The sequence below is a fragment of the Scyliorhinus canicula genome, chromosome 5 (genome assembly GCF_902713615.1).
Source record: "Scyliorhinus canicula chromosome 5, sScyCan1.1, whole genome shotgun sequence".
Lineage (NCBI taxonomy): Eukaryota > Metazoa > Chordata > Chondrichthyes > Carcharhiniformes > Scyliorhinidae > Scyliorhinus > Scyliorhinus canicula.
In genome coordinates, this window is record NC_052150.1 from 6,542,988 (window position 1) to 6,562,441 (window position 19,454).

Consider the following 19,454-nt stretch of genomic DNA (forward strand, 5'->3'; position numbering starts at 1 on the left):
AGTGCCAAACAGGTGTGAAAATCGATGTTTCGGGCCTTTATGTTACCCTTGTACAGCACCCTGGAGGTGAAGCTTTGGACAACCGACAGGTCTTCTGGCTCAGCTGCCTAACCATACAGCAAATTCTTGGAAATTCTTCCATCCTTTGAATAAGCCCAAGTCAGGGAAGTCGCCTCAGGTTGATGCACGCCAGCATACTTGGGAGAGGCACATGTTGCATCTCTGATTTCTTTTGCAATGTGATCCTTAGAATGCAGACATTTCATATGAAAACTGTTGACCTTCCTTTTTCGATAGCTGTACGTCACCTGCGCTTCAAGGTGGGTTGTGGGGGATGAACAAAATGGCACTGTGCAAAGTAGGAATTATTAAGTGACTAAAGAGGATGGTTATGGAATGTGTAGGAGCAAAAGCTTTGTCTGAGGAGCTGTAAATGTCAACAGCAGAATTATTACGAGCGCTTGCTATCAAAAACCTTCGAGCAGTTATGATCGGAAGTTATTGAATTGATTGTCGAGTCTGAAAGGCTGTAAAGTGCCGAATTGAAAAATGAGGTGCCGCTCCTCAGCCCACAGATACTCCAGGATTGCTGAGCATTTCCAACATCTTCCATCAATATTTTGAGCTTCACTTAGCTAACTTTGCTTGACTGGTCATGAAAAAATTTTGTCGAGTTTCTGCACCTTGGCAATTGTGCTTTTTTTTCTCATTAGCCAATGCACATTCTCCCGATGTGCAATGGCTAATTCAATGAAAGAGAAACTGCATGGGGCTTGTGAAGGGATTAATCTAACTGGCTTCAATAGCCTTTCTTCATTATACACATTCTTGAGGACACTATCAATCTGATTTCACAGTGAAACATTTCCACTTGACTTAACTCAGATCAAACCTTCTTCCAGCTCTTGTCAAATATATACAACTGTAAGTTTGATCTACGAAAGCACATACATTGCTTGAAAAGTAACTGGAATGCTACTTATTTTGTACCTTTGTGTTACAGGATTAAATAAGACCGCTCTGGAGTCTGAATGCTGTGATGAAAGGTGCTGGACCAGAACTGGCTCTATAGGTTTTTGTGAAGAATTTTGTGCTCAATCTTCACTGTGAAGAATCACTTGGGTTAACTTTGGCCGAAAGCAATGCTGTAAATGAAATGGATCTACCTGTAAATTTTCTCTCCTGATCTTCTTTGTCACATGCCCGTTGCAAAATCAGTGATTGAACAGAATCATATATAATGTGCACAGCCAACCAATCCATTCTGCCCATTGTGTCCAAATACTAGCCCCCTACAAGAGCAACTTAGCTAGTCCCACCCCCCGTGGCCCTGAGAGATTTTTCCCGTTAAAGGTTTGTGTGACATATAAGCACCAGCATGAACCAACTGGGCCGAATGGCCTTTTTCTGCATGGTCTATCCATGTACTAAACAGAACAAATCGTCTACTTTGGTTTTTTTTTCCTTTTTTTTAAAGCTAAAAATATTAAAGTTCCGGAGCACCCTCTCAGAATGCTTTCTAGCATTCATAGGTTGTGAGACTGCTGTCCAAACTTATTAAAATTGCGCAGCTGATTTGGTAAATATTGACCAAAAATTGACTTCTCATTGAATTACATCAATGCGATTTAACAGGGAAATTTCTGCGTCGGAAAAGCAGCAGTTTAAATGACGCGCCTGCATTCTCCTGCTGCCGTGGTACATGAACCTTAATGCTTTCGCCAGCGGGGGACCAAAGCATCGCAGGGCGCTGATCCCGTTTTTATCCTGACCCCAGATTCTCCACCACATCGGGATCTCCACTACAGGTGACGGAGAATCCTTCCCCCCTTCTAAAACATATCGCAATTGAGCTAGCCACTAAGAACAATAATCAATATTTTGCTGTTGTACATTGAAATGAAGAACCGTGAGTGCATTAAAGTGTTCAGCTTTGCCCTTTGCTTTAACCACTATTCAGTCTTCTGTTTCAGGTTGAACCACATTGAAAAATTTGCTATTACTGTATTAGTCACAACTGATGTAGCACAGTATCACAGTCAAATGTTCCTTAATTTGTCCTCTTGGATTTTCAAAGGCAGTGCAATGGACAAATAAAACGTTGCATGTCACGAAAAATCATGTAAAGTCCCAAGCTGAATGACAGATTCAATTTAAATTGGATATTAGTGATATTTCCATGTTTGAATTATTCAGAATGATGAAATGCAAATCGATATGGCAAAATTTCTGAAGTGGCTGAAAGTTCTGTTTGCTTTTCACATTAGCCCGAGAGCAGAGAATACTTTTAGATCTTGAACTGTGATTTTTATCTTTACGCTTTTTCTGATGAAATCAATCCAATGATAAAGTTCACAACAGATTTTTTTTAAAACACCGACTCCAAAATAGATTGCCTCACAGTCGCAAACCACCTTATCTCTGCATGTACTGCACTGTATTGATTTTATGACCACTTTTCAGTGATTGAATCTTTTCGACCAAGGTTTTTGTCACCTGTCCTAACCTTTCCCCCTGTGGCTTGGAATTTGTTTCCACATCTATTTCCATCCATGAGCAGCAGTGGGACCTTCTTCTGTAACATCAAAGGCAGTGGGTAAATGTAAGTTATTGTTCTTACTGCAAGTCTTAAACAAACTGTTGTAACCTGTGGAGTAAATAAAGTATTCAAAATATGCGACAACTGATATATATACATATATATATGACAATTGTGCAACCTTACAGTGAGCTGTTGTAATTGTTATTTTTATTACATCCCTCCAATTACAGGTTGCAATGATCAGCGTAAAATCCAGTTCAGCTCAGTTGCTCCTATTGCGCATCAGTTGGGACATGAGAGTCACTGAACAACCACGTGACCTTTCCATCTCCAGCATAGGTGTGATGGGCCAAATAGCCTCCTTGTCTGCAGCATTGTTCTATGATTCCTCCGATGTAACCGTGGTTGAAGCAACTCAGATGGCTTTTTTTGGACAGGGTCATGGTCAGGCAGCATTTGCATTCAAAATAATCATTCTGGAAAAAGTTACTTTGTGTTTTTGCTGAGCGAAAGTACAGGTTTAGTTGCAGTTCCAAATCTGATGTTTGTACTGGGGTAGAGCCACTCCGGCGTCAACAGCCCCCGAAAGTGTGGAAATCTACCCACTTCCGGGGGCTAGGTGGACGGCGGAGGGTAGGCGCTGCACCAGCCAGCACCGAAGAGACTGCACGTGTCCGCGCATGCGCCGAAGGGCCGGCGTGATCCCGCTCATGCGCGGAACTGCCGGCGTATTCTGTCGCATGCGCAGGAGGTTCTCTTCTCCACGCCGGCCGTGGAGCCCTACAGGGGCCGGTGCGGAAGGAAGGAGTGCCCCCACGGTACACCCGGGGTCGGATCCCCCCCCCCTCCCGCCGAGGACCTCACCAGCTGACTTACCTGCCAGGTTCCGCCGTGTGGGCCGAAGTCTAATGCACGCCTGCGGGACTGGCCATAAACGAACAGCCGCTCGGCCCGTCAGGGTCCGGAGAATTGCTTGGGGGACCGCTGCCAACGGCCAGCGTGACGTGAACCCCACCCCGCCCGAAAACTGCCGCCGGAGAATACGGCAGTCGGCGTCGGAGTGGCGGGACAGGATTCATGCCATCACCCGGAGATTCTCCGACCCGGCGGGGGAGTCGGAGAATCCCGCTGGTTGGCTTCTGTGTTTCTCCAATCATAGTTTTATAGTTTCTGTATTGTGAACAAACATAAATGGCTGGGAGCTTTTGGAAAAACACTTTGATCAGAGAGATAAACAGGAGCAGGGGTCAGCCATTTGGCCCCTCAAATCTGTTCCATCATTCAATTAGAATAGAGCATGGCTGATCTTTCACCTCACAGCCCTTTTCCCACGCAACATCATTTTCTTCGATATCTTTAGTACCCAGAAATCTACCGATCACTGTCTAGAGCACACTCAATGACTGACGTTACAAAGCCCCTTGGGGTCGAGAATATCAAAGATTCAGCACCCTCTTAAGTGAAGAAATTCCTCTTCATCTCAGTTCTAAATGGCCACTTTGTGTTCCCTGCTTCTAGGGTAACCCAGGATGGGGAGTTGTTTAGCTCAGTTGGCTAGACAGCTAGGGCGGGATTCTCCGACCCCCCGGGGGATCGGAGAATCGCCCGGGGCCGACGTCAATCCCGCCACTGCCATGTCCCGAATTCTCCGCCCCCCGAGATTCGGCGGGGAGGATATCACGCCGCGCCGGTCGGCGGGCCTCCCGCGGTGGTCGGCGGGACCCCGCGGTGGTCGGCGGGCCCCCCGCGGCGATTCTCCGGCCCACAATGGGCGGAAGTCCCGCCGCTGACAGACCTCTCCCGCCGGCGTGGATTAAACCACCTACCTGATCGGCGGGATTGGCGGCGCGGGCGGACTCCGGGGTCCTGGGGGGGGGGGCGTGGGGAGAGCTGACCCCGGGGGGTGCCCCCACGGTGGCCTATCCTGTGATCAGGGCCCACCGATCGGCGGGCGGGGAGGGCCTGTGCCAGGGGGGCACTCTTTTTCTTCACCATGGCGGAGGCGGAAGAGACCCCCGTCCCCTGCGCATGCACCAGTATCACGTCAGCAGCTCCAGTGCATGCGCGGACTTACGCCAGCCGGCGAAGTCCTTTCGGCCCTGGCTGGCGTGGCGCCAAAGGTCGTTCACGCCAACCGGCGGAGTGGGAACCACTCCGGCGCGGGCCTAGCCCCTCAATGTGAGGGGTTGACCCCTAAAGGCGCGGAGAATTCCGCACCTTTGGGGTGGCCCGACGCCGGAGTGGTTCACGCCACTCCGACACGCCGGGACCCCCTGCCCCGCCAGGTAGGGGAGAATCCCAGCCCTGGTTCGTGATGCAGAGCAAGGCCAACAGCACTCGTTCAATTCCCGTACCAGCTGAGGTTATCCGTGAAGGCCCCACGTTCTCAACCTCGCCCCTCGCCTGAGGTGTGATGACCCTCAGGTTAAATCACCAGCAGTCAGCTCTCCCCCGCAAAGGGGAAAGCAGCCTATGGTCATCAGGGACTATGGTGACTTCCATTTAATATAATTTCAATCCAGGCTATGCCCTGAGGTATGAAGGTCTGAAGTACTGCCCACACAGAAGATTGGAAAATCATTGGGTTTGCCAGCTGAGCTGATTAATATGGTTTATGAGTGGAAGATATATAAGGATATTTTTCCAATGCAGCTGCGGATGTAATACCCTGTACAGAAAATCTTCAGTTCAAAGGAGAGAAAGAGACTTACAACTTGTGCCTTTTCCTCAACTGAATAAAACATTGAAAGCACTTGGCAATATATTATTCCTCAATGTGTCTTCCATTCCGGATTCATTTTTAAATTTGCTGACAAGCAAATATGCTAATGATAGCAGGAAAATAAATACTGTGAAGAGTGCACGTAGTTCTTCAATTGGTCACAATCAATGTAAATGGGAAATAATAATGCAGCGTTTCTCCAATCAATCTATATTATGCTGCCAGAAAAATGGTACAAACAATCTCGAAGACAGAACAGAACACATTACATTTAACTGTAAACTACGCCATTAGCATTTTAAAATATGCAGAACGCAACATATCTTGGTTGATCAGACAGTAAATGGAATGACGATGCCTGCAATACTCCAAGGGCAAATACTCACAGTATCTTAGATATCAAATAAAAGATATGATGTGTTCAGTGTAATTTTACCAGCTATTAATAGCTGTTTAGTAATGTCATTCAGTCAGAATTCTGGAGAAAGTGTTAATGGGGACAGAAGAATGCATGGATGTTCCGACATAACAATTAGCCCAATTTATTTCACAAAATGAAACTGTGCTGGATGCGCTATTATTATGACTATCACACCTTTTCCTTTCTCCCCAGGACCCATTAAGCGACACAAATTCAAATATGTAGCTGAATGCTGATAAATTCCTCCAGCAGACTATTTAAAGTGTATTTTGCTACTGTTTGAAAGTATGTACAATAATGCATTCACTAAGGTTTGGAACTACTGCCTAGAAGAAGCAACAGAATCGTGGGAACACCGCAACCTCTAATTTCCCTCCAAGTCACACACCATCCTAATTTGGAGCTATATCTTCGTTCCCTCACTGTCACTCGGTGAAAGCCCTGGGTCTCCCTCCCTATCAGGGCTGTGGGCGTGCCTACATCACACGGACTGCAAGGTGGGGTTCAAGATGACTCACCATTGCCTACACAAGAGCAATTAGGGAAGTGCAATGAATGCTGGCCTTGCCAGCAATGCACACATTGCATCACTGAATTAAAGAAAACAGTTCTTTCATAACATGTGTTTGTTCTTAAAGTTGCTCTGTGCACAACCTGGTCCTTTCACTGAAGACCATCTAAACCCAACTAGTGAAGCGATTGGGTTGGATTCTCCGGTGCCTCAGCCACGTGTTTCTCGCCGACGCACCATTCACCGGCGGCGGGATTCTCTCTTCTTGCCGCTTGCCGATGGGATTTCCCATTTCAGCCATCCCACACGACCGGGAACCCCACAGGAGGAGGTGTGCTGGCAGTGAGAAAAGAGAATCCCGACAATCAGAGAACTCCAGCCAATATATCAAACACGCTTTGATGTTGCCTTTATATCCATTTGTGAAAATAATGCTGAGCATGGGTAAGTGGTCCTTTGCCCATGCAAAACAATCTATCTTGGTCATAATACTCCACGTATTTTCATTTTTCCACTGCCCCATTAAAGCCATTGCAAAGATAACAACATTGCAAAGATCTGTGTGATCACAACTTTTAATTCTATTTAATCATCTACTTAGTTTAGATGGTCTACCTATGTCAATAATTGGTGGAATATTCAAATCTGTCATTCTGCTCAAGTTCCATTCTATAATCTAAACGTGCATCTTCAATATTGTTCTCTGATAGGCCATTTCATGTGATACACCACACATAGCTTTAGGTTATTGCAAAATATAAAACTCATTTAACATACATATGATTTTAACTCATCATATTTCAACTGGAAGTATCTTAAGCTAAGATAAGTTGTAATTCCTTCTTGTGAAATACCTTTGACATTTTATTTGTTCAATTTGCTTTTTATTTATTTTGCTGTTGTCATGTGAGAGTACCTTTAAGAAATGGATGTTTAAGAAATGTACCTTTAAGAAACGGAGTAACTCATATTACTGAAGTGATGTCAGAGTGTGGGTGGAGCTGGGTTTTTAGCTCAGCCATTTTGCAGTGTTTAGTTCAGTTTGAGAGAGCAGCTGAAAAGTGCCTGGCTGGTTTACTGTGAGCTGTTTGAAAGGAAAAGCCAGTTTTGAGGAAAAGAGCTTGGGTGTGTCTGTGTTTGCAGTACGCTGGAATGATGTGATCTCTGCCAGCAAAGACTATCTCTGAATCATTTGGGTGATTTAAACTCATAAAATAATGTCTTTAACCTGATGTGTTTCTGTTTAAGGCGTTAAGTCTTTTGGAGGTTTGAAGGAACATTTTGAGGGATTATTTAGTGTTGTATTGTTTTAAATAAGGGGTGTTAAGGGATCCAATGTTTATTTAAAAGGGTTAAGTTGAATTCATGGAATAAACATTGTTTTGTGTTTTTAAAAAAACGTGTCAATAATTGTACTACCACACCTGGGGAACAAGCCGTGTGCTTCAAAAGCAACAATCCATTAAAGGGAGAGGTTGATTGAACTCCATGGTACATTTTGGGGTTCTGAAAATGGCCATAACACCCATAACACTGTTCTCACATCAGCACAAAGAGCCTGTGACAATTTTCCTAATTGATTAATGACTCTTTGTAATCCACTTTGACACAGCTCATTTGCAAAGATACCTTTGTGACACAGTGCATGTTACCTTATTAATGACATCCTCTCTATGTATGTGTGCTCCAGAAAGGCAGGGTTAACAATGTATATCATAGTAAGAAGTCTTACAACACCAGGTTCAAGTCCAACAGGTGTGTTTCGAATCACTAGTTTTCGGAGCACTGCTCCTTCCTTAGGAACTGCTCCTTCCTCACCTGAGTAAGGAGTTACATTCCAAAAGCTAGTGATCCGAAACAAGCCTGTTGGACTTTAAACTGGTGCTGTAAGACTTCTTATTGTGCTCACCCCAGTCCAACACTGGCATCTCCACATCAATGTATATCATAAATGGGGACTTTTTAAGGATGTGTTGTGCGTGAGTTCTGATTGCAGTGAGCAAGCCGTGAGCTCATTAATGCTTTCTCAAGAACTCAAAACTTTGGAGCTTCTTATCTCCCTTCTCCTCTCTCTTCTCCAGGTTTCAAATTAAATCAAATCGGCAGGCTTTCAAAAAAACTCAGACAAGAACAAAATGGAAAACTCTACAAATGCGCAGCAGGTCCGTCAATTTATCTAAAGAGAAAAGATCGGCTTTAAAACCCAAGGTACAAGCCATCTGTTGATGTATCATTTGTTCTATCTCGTTTTATTTTTCAGTGTTGCTGGTTCCCTACACAGACAGACCTTGGCTATTTGTGTAGGCTCCTTAGTGGCTGGAAGAAATCGGAGCAGAATGGATTACTGCAGCAAGATTCCCAACCAGTTTACATTGACGGGCAGGAACATTGAAAGGAAATGCATGTGAAAGTCTGCCTGAAGGTCAATGGAAGCCACATAAAACACCCCTTAATAACAATTACAGTTTATGGCTTCTTTATGAATCAAAAAAAATCACATAAAACACCCCATTAACAAGCTTTTTTTTTAACAATATGAATTATGACTCCTCACAAAAAGATTCAACTGTGTTATCCACTTCAAATGAGATGCAGTAAAATACAAAAAAATGCCCCAGTTATTTTCTCTGCTGCTTAATAACATGGTGAGGAAAATGACTTTGAATAATGAGGTGGAAGGACTATGGATGCAGAATGTTCCTTGAATGTTGTCACATTAACAAAAGGTGACAGCGCCATATTATAGTGCTCAATGAAGTTTCAGCCATTAAGATACAATTTTATTTCCATGCTCTCTATGCAAATGAAGTCAAATGTTTAGTGACAGGCAGATTTCTGCTGTCTTGCTGTTTACCCATGGATCAAAGGACTATTGTAGATTATCGCTGGCATATTAATAAAAACTCAAGATATGTTAAAGTGATTGTGTTGTGTCTATTGCCCCATCTCCGTTTTCATCAACAGCAATAATCCATTCTGGCAAGAGACAAAATAAAATGACAGAAAACAGAAGGAAAATCAAAAATGAAATGAGGGAAAGGGAGACAGCCAGGATCAAGGGTTGGATTAATTATATGTGAGAGAATAATGATCAGCATTCTGAGGGCCAGCACATATGCTTCTTCGATCATCTGAGATTGTTTTTTTTTACTATTTTAATGCCAATCTCTATTTCTTGTGTGACATCTTGAGGGGGAGGGGGGAACAGTCACTCCTGTTCTGAGAAGAGAAAACAATTGGAGGGGAATTTAAGCAGAGCTAGAAACACTTTTTGAGGGAGATGGCTAGGGTCAGAGGCAAGCAAACAGTAAAAGATATTGACAACTGTGCCGACAGCCAACGCAGAATATTGGGTGCCTGGGCCAAGGTTATCACAGAGGTTCCTGGGAATAAACAGTCCACAAAGTAAAGGCAAGGTAGGAAAATCCAGAGCAAATTAAGATCATTCAGCTCATCAACTCATTTCATCCAGAATCTATCTGTAGTTATTCTCCATCCCCCCACACCAACCAAAACTCCCTTCCTTCCAGCACCACTAGTTTCCTTATCCGTGCCTTCCAAAAGTAATGCGTTGGGCTTTCCTGTATTGGCCCTTTCGACTGATCTTTTGGTTGAGCGCGAAATTAAAACACACATTGAGATGAGTTGTAATGTCTATAATACCAAGGTTAATGATGAAATACAATGTAACATTGCAAGGTACAGATGGAATATAACGGTGCCATGCACAGATTGTGTCAATGAAGTTAATTCCAATACTTGTGTTGAAGCTGACCCTGACTACATCTTTATTCCAAACCAAGGAAAAATCTGAATCCACTTCATCCAGAAGCTCACTGCAACACTGAACTTATTTTGTACCAAGAGTTGCTTCGTCTGGTGGCCACATGGGTACAGGAATTGACCAATAGATGAATATTGCTTTGTTATATAGCTAAACAACCTCTACCTGCTTTTCATCCATCATCCTAAAGGCTGGAGCAACTGTTGTTAGGAAAATAAAGGTATTTTTAAGGGATTTACAATTGTATTGGTAAACATTAGAAATAAGTTAGAGTTTTATGTGGGCTTAATTTAATGTTTCTGTGCCTGGAGGGTAAAACCTACGGTTAGATTCATGCTGGACAAAGGTTTTTATAGATGTGGGTATTGAGTTCAATTCCAATGGTGTCTCTATTGTGCTTAAGGAGGGCTACAACGAGAAGAATAAGAGCCAGGAGGGGTTCCTTAGGAACTTGGGCCTTCTAAGGTCGAGAACCTTTTAACTTTTAGTTTAGCTAGTATTTTTGCAGTTGGGAGATAGGTAGTGAGAGAGAAGGCAGATCTCACAGCTCTACCAGGAGTAGTTGGTTTGAGAAGGCGAGAGAGGGACCATCTCTCTCAGCCTTTCTGGAAGAAAAGCCATATTATGGAGTAATGGTTAAGAAAACAGATTGCGGAATCTAAAGTCCAGCTAGTTAAGGCAATTAAAGAAATGATGAGAAGTTTCCAAGAAGTCTGGAGCTCAAGGAACAGAAAAATCTGAGAACCAGAACAGATTACTGTTCAGTCACGTCACAGAGCACTGAAAGACATTGGATCGCGAGAGACCAGAAATATATCAGCAGTAGTGCGAGAGTTTGTTAGAAATTACTACAGTGAAGGAGACATTTTTTGAAATAATGGTGCAAATTGATGGCTGGACCTTGGAGTTTGTGTAAAAGCCTTCAAGACAAAGGAAACCCAAAGGGAGAGGTTTAGAACCTAAAAGCGAAGCCTTGGTGGACGCAGTGAAGGAAAAGCATAATTTAAAAGAAGATTTGAAAGTGTGACTTTTGAAAGCGGAATTTGAAATCACTCGTGTGAGGAAGCCGGAGTTCAGTGAGACAGGGTGGCTCACGGTGTAAGAATACTCTGGGGCGATTTTGAGGCTAAATTCACAGACACTCACTTGGGTTCAGAGGGAGTGTGTCTTACCACAGTCACCTTGTTTGTTTAAAAGGGATTTTGTGGGTTAATGATAATAATTGCTTATTGTCACGAGTAGGCTTCAATGAAGTTACTGTGAAAAGCCCCTAGTCGCCACATTCCGGCAGCTGTTCGGGGAGGCCGGTAAGGGGAATTGAACCCACGCTGCTGGCATTGTTCTGCATCACAACCCAGCTGTTTAGCGCACTGTGCTAAACCAGCCCCTAATTTAATGAGTCCATTGTAGATTAAGGTGCATTTTTTAATCCATGTTTATCCTGAAACCATGGGCGCAATTCTCCGCACTCACGACGGTGCGGAGAATAGCGGGGGTCATAAATTTTTACGGCCACGCTAGTCTGATGCCCTCCCGCTATTCTTCCCCCCCCACGCCCGACTCCCGACACGAATCGCTGCCGCCGTTTTTTTACGGCGAGCAGCGATTCTCAGCTGGCCGATGGGCCGAAGTCCAAGCCCTTTACGGCCGTTTTTACGAACGGCAAACACACTTGGTCTGGCCGTTCGTAAAAACGGCCGTAAAGTTCGGATCTTGGCAACCATAGCACCGATTGGCACGGCAGTACCACGGCCGTGCCAAGGGTGCCATGGGCCCGCGATCCGTGGGCACCGATCGCGGACAGCGGGTCCGATTCCCGCGCACTCTTTGTCCTTCCGCCGCCCCGCTGTATCAATTCGCGGGGCGGCTGAGGGGCATCCCAGCCCGCGCATGCGCGGGTTTCGCGCAAATGCGCGATGACGCCATCCGCGCATGCGCGGGTTGGAGACTTCCAATCCGCGCATGCACGGCTGACGCCATGTGACGCGTCAGCCGTCGCAAACTCTGGCAAGCGGGCTTAACGAAATTCGTTAAGCCCGCGATGCCGGAGTTCTCGGCCGCGGCATGCTAGCCCCGACCGGGGACCAGAATCGGTTCCCGGTCGGGGAGGGGGAGGCTGGCGTCAAACCCGCCCGTTGTTGACGCCAGCCTTACGATTTCTCCCTGTTTGGGAGAATCGCGCCCCATGTATATCTGTTCAATTTAGGGGGGAATAAAGGAGTATTGTTTCATAATTCTTTCATGTTTAATAAATGTTTTTTTTTCCTGGTGTCAAAACTAATTAGTGATCCTGTGACTCTGTTCCTGCACGCTTCATATAAGGAAGTAAAAATTACCGCCTTTTAAGCCACTATTCCATTCTGGGATCTTCCAGTTATAACATCTGGTTTAGCTCACTCGGCTAAATCGCTGGCTTTTAAAGCAGACCAAGCAGGCCAGCAGCACGGTTCATTTCCCGTACCAGCCTCCCCGGACAGGCGCCGGAATGTGGCGACTAGGGGCTTTTCACAGTAACTTCATTGAAGCCTACTCGTGACAATAAGCCATTTTCATTTCATTTAATTTTCAACAGTGATCTATCGTCTCCCTCTTGTCGTTCCCTCAAGCATGATTCTACTTCTGCTTCTATCTGTAATCACATAGCTTTAGTTTCTTTTATTAAAGAGTGAAGCTGGACCAAGAAACTGTGAATTTCAAGGTTTGTTTTTATTACAGTACACAATTATATTTATTTTACTTTTTGAAAGTTTGTACAATTGTGGATGGAGGATGAGACAGAAGACTCTTTTGTGATGCTGAGGGTGGTCAGTGTAATAGATGCCTTTATTATTTTATCATTTTACATCAAGATACAAGTGTATCACAGCGGAATTAGTCAGTTAGCATGATGTGTATCAGACACCATTGTGCAATGTGATATTCACAGAACACAAACTGCACTGTAGAAGGTAATGCCTTGTCAATTTTTTTTACAAGTTCAAAATACATTCTTAAGTGTTGTATTTCATCGCTGGGAGGCTATTTTGAACGTTTTCTTACCCTTTGTTGACCACTGCAAGGAACATTCACCATTCATTCGGGTTTCACATAGTTGGTTTCAGCCACTTACATCGCAATTTGACCATTGCACCGTTGAATTTTGACGTTTTTCAACACTCAGCCTTTGCGAAATTGTTGATGAACTGTTTGAGAAGCATTTGAAGGATTGAGATGGGTTCTCCCATTTATGTTGTGGGTAAGAGTTATTCATCCTTCAGCTTTATTTGTTACGTTCAGCAATGTAATTCCTCTATTTTCACGCAGAGGTTTTGCTATGCCCTCGTTTTCTTTAACTTTCAGATTTCTGGCCAGCCTTCTGAGTTCGATGTGCACTGACAATAAAAAAACAGATAAGATGGGGAGCGATCTGCCTCCTCAGTTGGTCGCAATGAAGGTTCAAGTTTCTTTCTCACAAGGATGTGTCTTTTTTGAATCCAAAAGTACTTAAATATTAATTCAGTGAATCGCAAGGAGCCGATAAAACCAGCCTTTATTGAGTTAAAGGGAAAATTTAGTCACCACTAATCACGAGACCCAACCATCTTTGGCTACTTCATCAATGACCTTTCTTAGACTGTAAGACCTTAAGACATAGTTGCAGAATTAGGCCACACAGCCCATCAAGTCTGCTCTGCCATTCAATCAAGGCTGATATGTTTCTCATCCCCTTTCTCCTGCCATCTTCCCATAACCCTTGATCCCCTTATTAATCAAGAACCTATCTGTCTCTGTCTTAATGGCACTCAGTGATTTGGCCTCCACAGCCTTCTGCGGCAAAGAGTTCCACAGATTCACCACCCTCTGGCTGTTGAAATTCCTCCTCATCTCTGTTTTAAAGGATCGTCCCTTGAGTCTGAGATTGTGTCCTCTCGTTCTCGTTTCTCCCACAAGTGGAAATATCCTCTCCACGTCCACTCTATTCAGGCCTCACAGTATCCTGTAAGTTTCAATAAGATACCCCCTCATCCTTCTAAACTCCGAGTACAGACCCAGGGGCCTCAACCATTCCTCATACGACAGGCTCTTCATTCCAGGGATCATTCTTGTGAACCTCCTCTGGACACTTTCCAAGGTCAGCACCTCTTTCCTTAGATACGGGGCCCAAAACTGCTCACAATACTCCAAATGGGGTCTGACTAGACCCTTATACAGCCTCAAAAATACATCCCTGCTCTTGTATTCTAGCTCTTTCGACATGAATGCGAACATTGCATTTGCCTTCCTAACTGTCGACTGAACCTGCACGTTAACCGTAAGAGAATCTCGAACAAGGACTCCCAAGACCCTTTGTGCTTTTGATTTCCTTCCCTATAAGGTCTGATACGGGGATGTTTGCAGATGATTGCACCATGTTCAGCACTATTTGCAACTCCTCAGATACTGAAGCAGTTCATGTCCAAATCACAGAACAGCAGAATTATTATGGTGCAAAAGGAGGCCATTTGGCCCATCGTGTCTTCATTGCTTCTCCAAATGAACATTCTGACTTAGTGCCATTCTCTTGCTTTTTTCCCGTAACCCTGCACATTGTTTCTATTCAACTATTTAAGGAATCATCTAATGTCCTCATGAATGCTTTGATTGGAGCTGCCTCCGACACACTCTCATCGCTGGAGGCATTCTTGTAAACCTCTTCTGCATTCTCTGCAAGTACTTATATCCTTCCTACAATGTGGCACCCAGAACTGTGCCCAATACTCCAGCTGAGGTCTAACTCGTATCTTGTGTAAGTTCAGTCTGACCTCCTTGCTCTTGTCCTCCCTGCCCCTGTCAATAAAGTCCAGAATACTATCTGCTGTATTAACTACTCTGTCCAACTCTCTTGCCACCTTCAATGATCCATACACATCTACACCCAGGTCCCTCTGCTCCTGCACCCCCTTATGAGTTTTCCCCCTTATTTTATACTGTCTCTCCATGTTCTTCCTACCAAAATGCATCACCTCACACTTCTCCAAATTGAACTTCATCTGCCACCTATCTGCCCACTCCACCAACCTGTCTCTGTCCTTTAGAAGTTCTACAACACCAGGTTAAAGTCCAACAGGTGAGAAAGGAGCAGTGCTCCGATAGCTAGTGTTTGAAACAAACCTGTTGGACTTTAACCTGGTGTTGTAAGACTTCTTACTGTGCTCACCCCAGTCCAATGCCGGCATCTCCACTTTAGAAGTTCGACATTGTCCTCGTCACAGTTTCCAATAATTCCAAGTTTTGTGTCATCCACAAATTTTGACATTGCCCCTGCACAACAAGATCTAGATCATTAACATATATCAGGAAAAGCAAGGGTCCCAACACTGACTCCTGGGGAACACCACTGCCAAACGTCCTTCAACCCCAAAAAATATCCATTGACTGTTAGTCTCTACTTCCTATTATCCAGGCAATTTTGTCTGTATTGTTACTGTCCCTTTCATTCGATGAGCTGTCATGTTTGTCACAAGCCTGTTGTGTGCCACTATAAATTGTGGGCAAGCAATCTTGTCACAAACTGGTGCCTTTACTCATTGCTGCGAAGGAGCAGATAGCTTGACATTGCAATTGGTTCTGGGGGCATGATCAAGTATCTGCATGCAAAAAAACACTTGTTCATTGTAATCTGGATTTTGCCTTTAATATTTGTTCAATGTTACTCAATGCATACTTTGGGAAACAGTTCAGGCATGAAAACAGGTGCAATGAAATTCATCTCCAAATGCAAGAACCATCTGTCTTTGAACATTTGCACCTGAAGGCAGTCAATACTTATTGCTATGGGGAGACATGACGGCTACAACTGGGGTCTGTTGAATGCATTCATAGAATACACCAAGAATTTCCATGTAGCCAACAAAATTATGTTTCAAGCAGCCATTTCCTTAACAAACGTTTCATTAGGAATCAACTGAACGCATTAGGAATCAACTCATTAAGGCAGCACGGTAGTGCAAGTGGATAGCACTGTGGCTTCACAGCACCAGGGTCCCAGGTTCGATTCCCCACTGGGTCACTGTCTGTGCGACACTTCTCCACGTGTCTGCGTGGATTTCCTCCGGGAGCTCTGGTTTCCTCCCACAGTCCAAAGACATGTAGGTTAGGTAGATTGGCCATGATAAATCGCCCTTAGTGACCAAAAAGGTGAGGAGGGGTTATGGGGATATGGTGGAGGTGAGTGCATAATTGGGTCAGTGAAGACTCGATGGGCCGGGTGGCCTCCTTCTGCACTGTATGTTCTATGAACCTTCTCACAGGGAACTAGATGCTCAATTTTATTTTCATTGTTGGATTTTGGGTTAAAATCCAGCCCAGGCAGATTGTATACTGAATTTGGATGCTCCAAGTTTAGTTAAAGATGTGGTTATTTAGTGGTTATGTTACTGAACTAATAATCCACTGTATCTGAGTTATGAATATCATCATGGCTGTTACTTGAATTAATCAATTTGAATTCACTTACCATGGATCGTGGCATACGGGCCGATGCTTGTAGTCCTGAAACATCCATCCAAATATGAGGGTCAACGTATGTGACGAGTATGAAGTGTGAGTTGTCGGTGTTTGTGACTCCAAGAACCGATCTCAACTCCCGTAAACACCTGCCAAGAGGGCGTTCGAAGATGCGGCTCTATGATCGGGCTCATTAGCCATGAAAGGAGCCACAGAACCCGTGACCGCTAACAAGGGGTGCAAACCAATAGCCACGCGGCACCTGAAAAGCAGCTTGCCATGGCGCAGCTCGGCCGCTAGAAACCCGGAGACCCGGCTCCCGGGATGTGATCCCACGTGACGTTGCGATGTAAATCCTGCTCATTGTGGGCTGGATCGGTCTTTTGCAAATCTGAATATTAAAGTGAGACAGCTATTTTCACTTCAATGTGCAGATTCCCAGGGGGCTGGTTTAGCACACGGCTAAATCGCTGGCTTTGAAAGCAGACCAGGGCAGGCCAGCAGCACGGTTCAATTCCCATACCAGCCTCCCCGAACAGGCACCGGAAAGTGGCGAATAGGGGCTTTTCACAGTAACTTCATTTGAATCCTACTTGTGACAATAGACGATTTTCATTTCATTTACTTAAGGCATTGGGATCGATCACTTTTGCCCAGGAGACCTTGACCGAACCCCCACAAATAGGGACCAGATGGAACTGCACACTCGTGGGGGTCTCCCATGAGATCAGAGGCCCCAGGTGCATGCCCCTTGGGAAGGGTGGTACCCTGGTTCTGCCAGCCTGGCACCCTGCTTGGCACTGCAAAGGTGCCCAGGTGGCACTGCCAGCTGGCAGGGGAACTGCCAAGGTGCCATGTTAGCACTGCCAAGGTGCCATGTTGGCAATTTTTGCATGGGGCAAACAGGGTTGTGCGGATGTTGGGGGTTGCGTCCTGATCTCACGCTACATTGAGGAGTTCCAGAGAGCGGATCTCCTGGTGTAGAAAACAGGACTATGAGCAGCCTCAGCCACACGTTCCCCACTGCGGCCCCATATTTCACGCGAGTGCCGTTGTATAACCATTTGTTTCTCAGCACTGTGAATGCCGGCAAACACGTGACTAAATGCGTTGGGGCTGTGTTCCCATTTAGTTGAATCGCGCCTATGGAGTTTTTCAGGTGGCCAATCATTCTCATGAGCGAGTGGTCACCGAAGAAGGAGCAGGAGTGGAGTGTCCATTACGAAACGTTAAAAACAAAACACCAGTCATTCATTGAAATCAACGTGACGAGTTTTATTGAATGAATTAATTGTACACGATTATGTTTAACCACAATCAATCAAACAATGGTCAAATTCATTGTCTTCCAGCATCTGACTCAAAGGGTTGAAGAAATTCTATCTAAATCACCTTGGCAATGTATCACCATAAGTTTGATTGCTGGGCTTATCAAACTTTATGGTCATTTCATCTGTGTTACTGGTTGGACTGAATGGATACCTGTGCTTTTGCAATGAATAACTAGAATTTTGGTACGTCGTGTCTGAGCAATCTTGGTCTTCTGCTGCAACACCGGAATCTTTTGCAATGGAATCTTTGCTGGACACGGGGTTTGATAGGCCCACTTCAGTTTATTTACATGTTGCATTTATTTTGACAATATAACCATTCTGATGATTTTAAAGGACCCATTTCGATACGGGAGGCAGAGGGGGTCATAGATAGAAGCTTCAGGGAGGTAGTTACGCCAAAGAATAAAGATAGATGGGTGATGGTGAGAGGGGCTGGGGGTAAGCAGTCAGTACAGGGATCCCCTGTGGTTGTTCCCCTTAGTAACAAGTATACCGTTTTGGATACTTGTGGGGGGGACGACTTACCAGGGGTAAGCCATGGGGTACGGGCCTCTGGCACGGAGTCTGTCCCTGTTGCTCAGAAGGGAAGGGGGGAAAGGAATAGAACATTAGTAATTGGGGACTCAATAGTCAGGGGCACAGATAGGAGATTTTGTGGGAGCGAGAGAGACTCACGTTTGGTATGTTGCCTCCCAGGTGCAAGGGTACGTGATGTCTCGGATCGTGTTTTCAGGGTCCTTAAGGGGGAGGGGGAGCAGCCCCAAGTCGTAGTCCACATTGGCACTAACGACATAGGTAGGAAAGGGGACAAGGATGTCAGGCAGGCCTTTAGGGAGCTAGGATGGAAGCTCAGAGCGAGAACAAACAGAGTTGTTATCTCTGGGTTGTTGCCCGTGCACGTGATAGTGAGTTGAGGAATAGGGAGAGAGAGCAATTAAACACGTGGCTACAGGGATGGTGCAGGCGGGAGGGATTCAGATTTCTGGATAACTGGGGCTCTATCTGGGGAAGGTGGGACCTCTATAGACAGGATGGTCTACATCTGAACCTGAGGGGCACCAATATCCTGGGGGGGAAATTTGTTAGTGCTCTTTGGGGGGTTTAAACTAATTCAGCAGGGGCATGGGAACCTGTACTGTAGTTTTGGGGTACGGGAGATTGAGAGTATAGAGGTCAGGAGCACAGACTTGACTTCGCAGGAGGGTTCAGGTAGGTGGTTTGATGTGTGTCTACTTCAATGCCAGGAGTATACGAAATAAGGTAGGGGAACTGGCAGCATGGGTTGGTACCTGGGACTTCGATGTTGTGGCCATTTCAGAGACATGGATAGAGCAGGGACAGGAATGGTTGTTGCAGGTTCCGGGGTTTAGGTGTTTTAGTAAGCTCAGAGAAGGGGGCAATAGAGGGGGAGGTGTGGTGCTGCTAGCCAAGGACAGTATTACGGTGGCGGAAAGGATGCTAGATGGGGACTCTTCTTCCGAGGTAGTATGGGCTGAGGTTAGAAACAGGAAAGGAGAGGTCACCATGTTGGGAGTTTTCTATAGGCCACCTAATAGTTCTAGGGATGTAGAGGAAAGGATGGCGAAGATGATTCTGGAAAAGAGCGAAAGTAACAGGGTAGTTGTTATGGGAGACTTTAACTTTCCAAATATTGACTGGAAAAGATATAGTTCGA

The 19,454-nt window shown here is 45.1% G+C and overlaps 1 long non-coding RNA gene across 1 annotated transcript in view; it reads left to right on the top strand.

The window, feature by feature from the left end:
• The window catches only part of LOC119965591, a 96,623-nt gene extending 87,513 nt beyond the window's left edge, over window positions 1-9,110 (top strand). Inside the window, exons 4-5 of the long non-coding RNA XR_005460556.1 lie at window positions 8,278-8,358; window positions 8,457-9,110. This is a non-coding gene — a long non-coding RNA (uncharacterized LOC119965591). The remainder of the gene's footprint in view (window positions 1-8,277; window positions 8,359-8,456) is intronic.
• The last annotated feature ends 10,344 nt before the right edge of the window (window positions 9,111-19,454 follow it).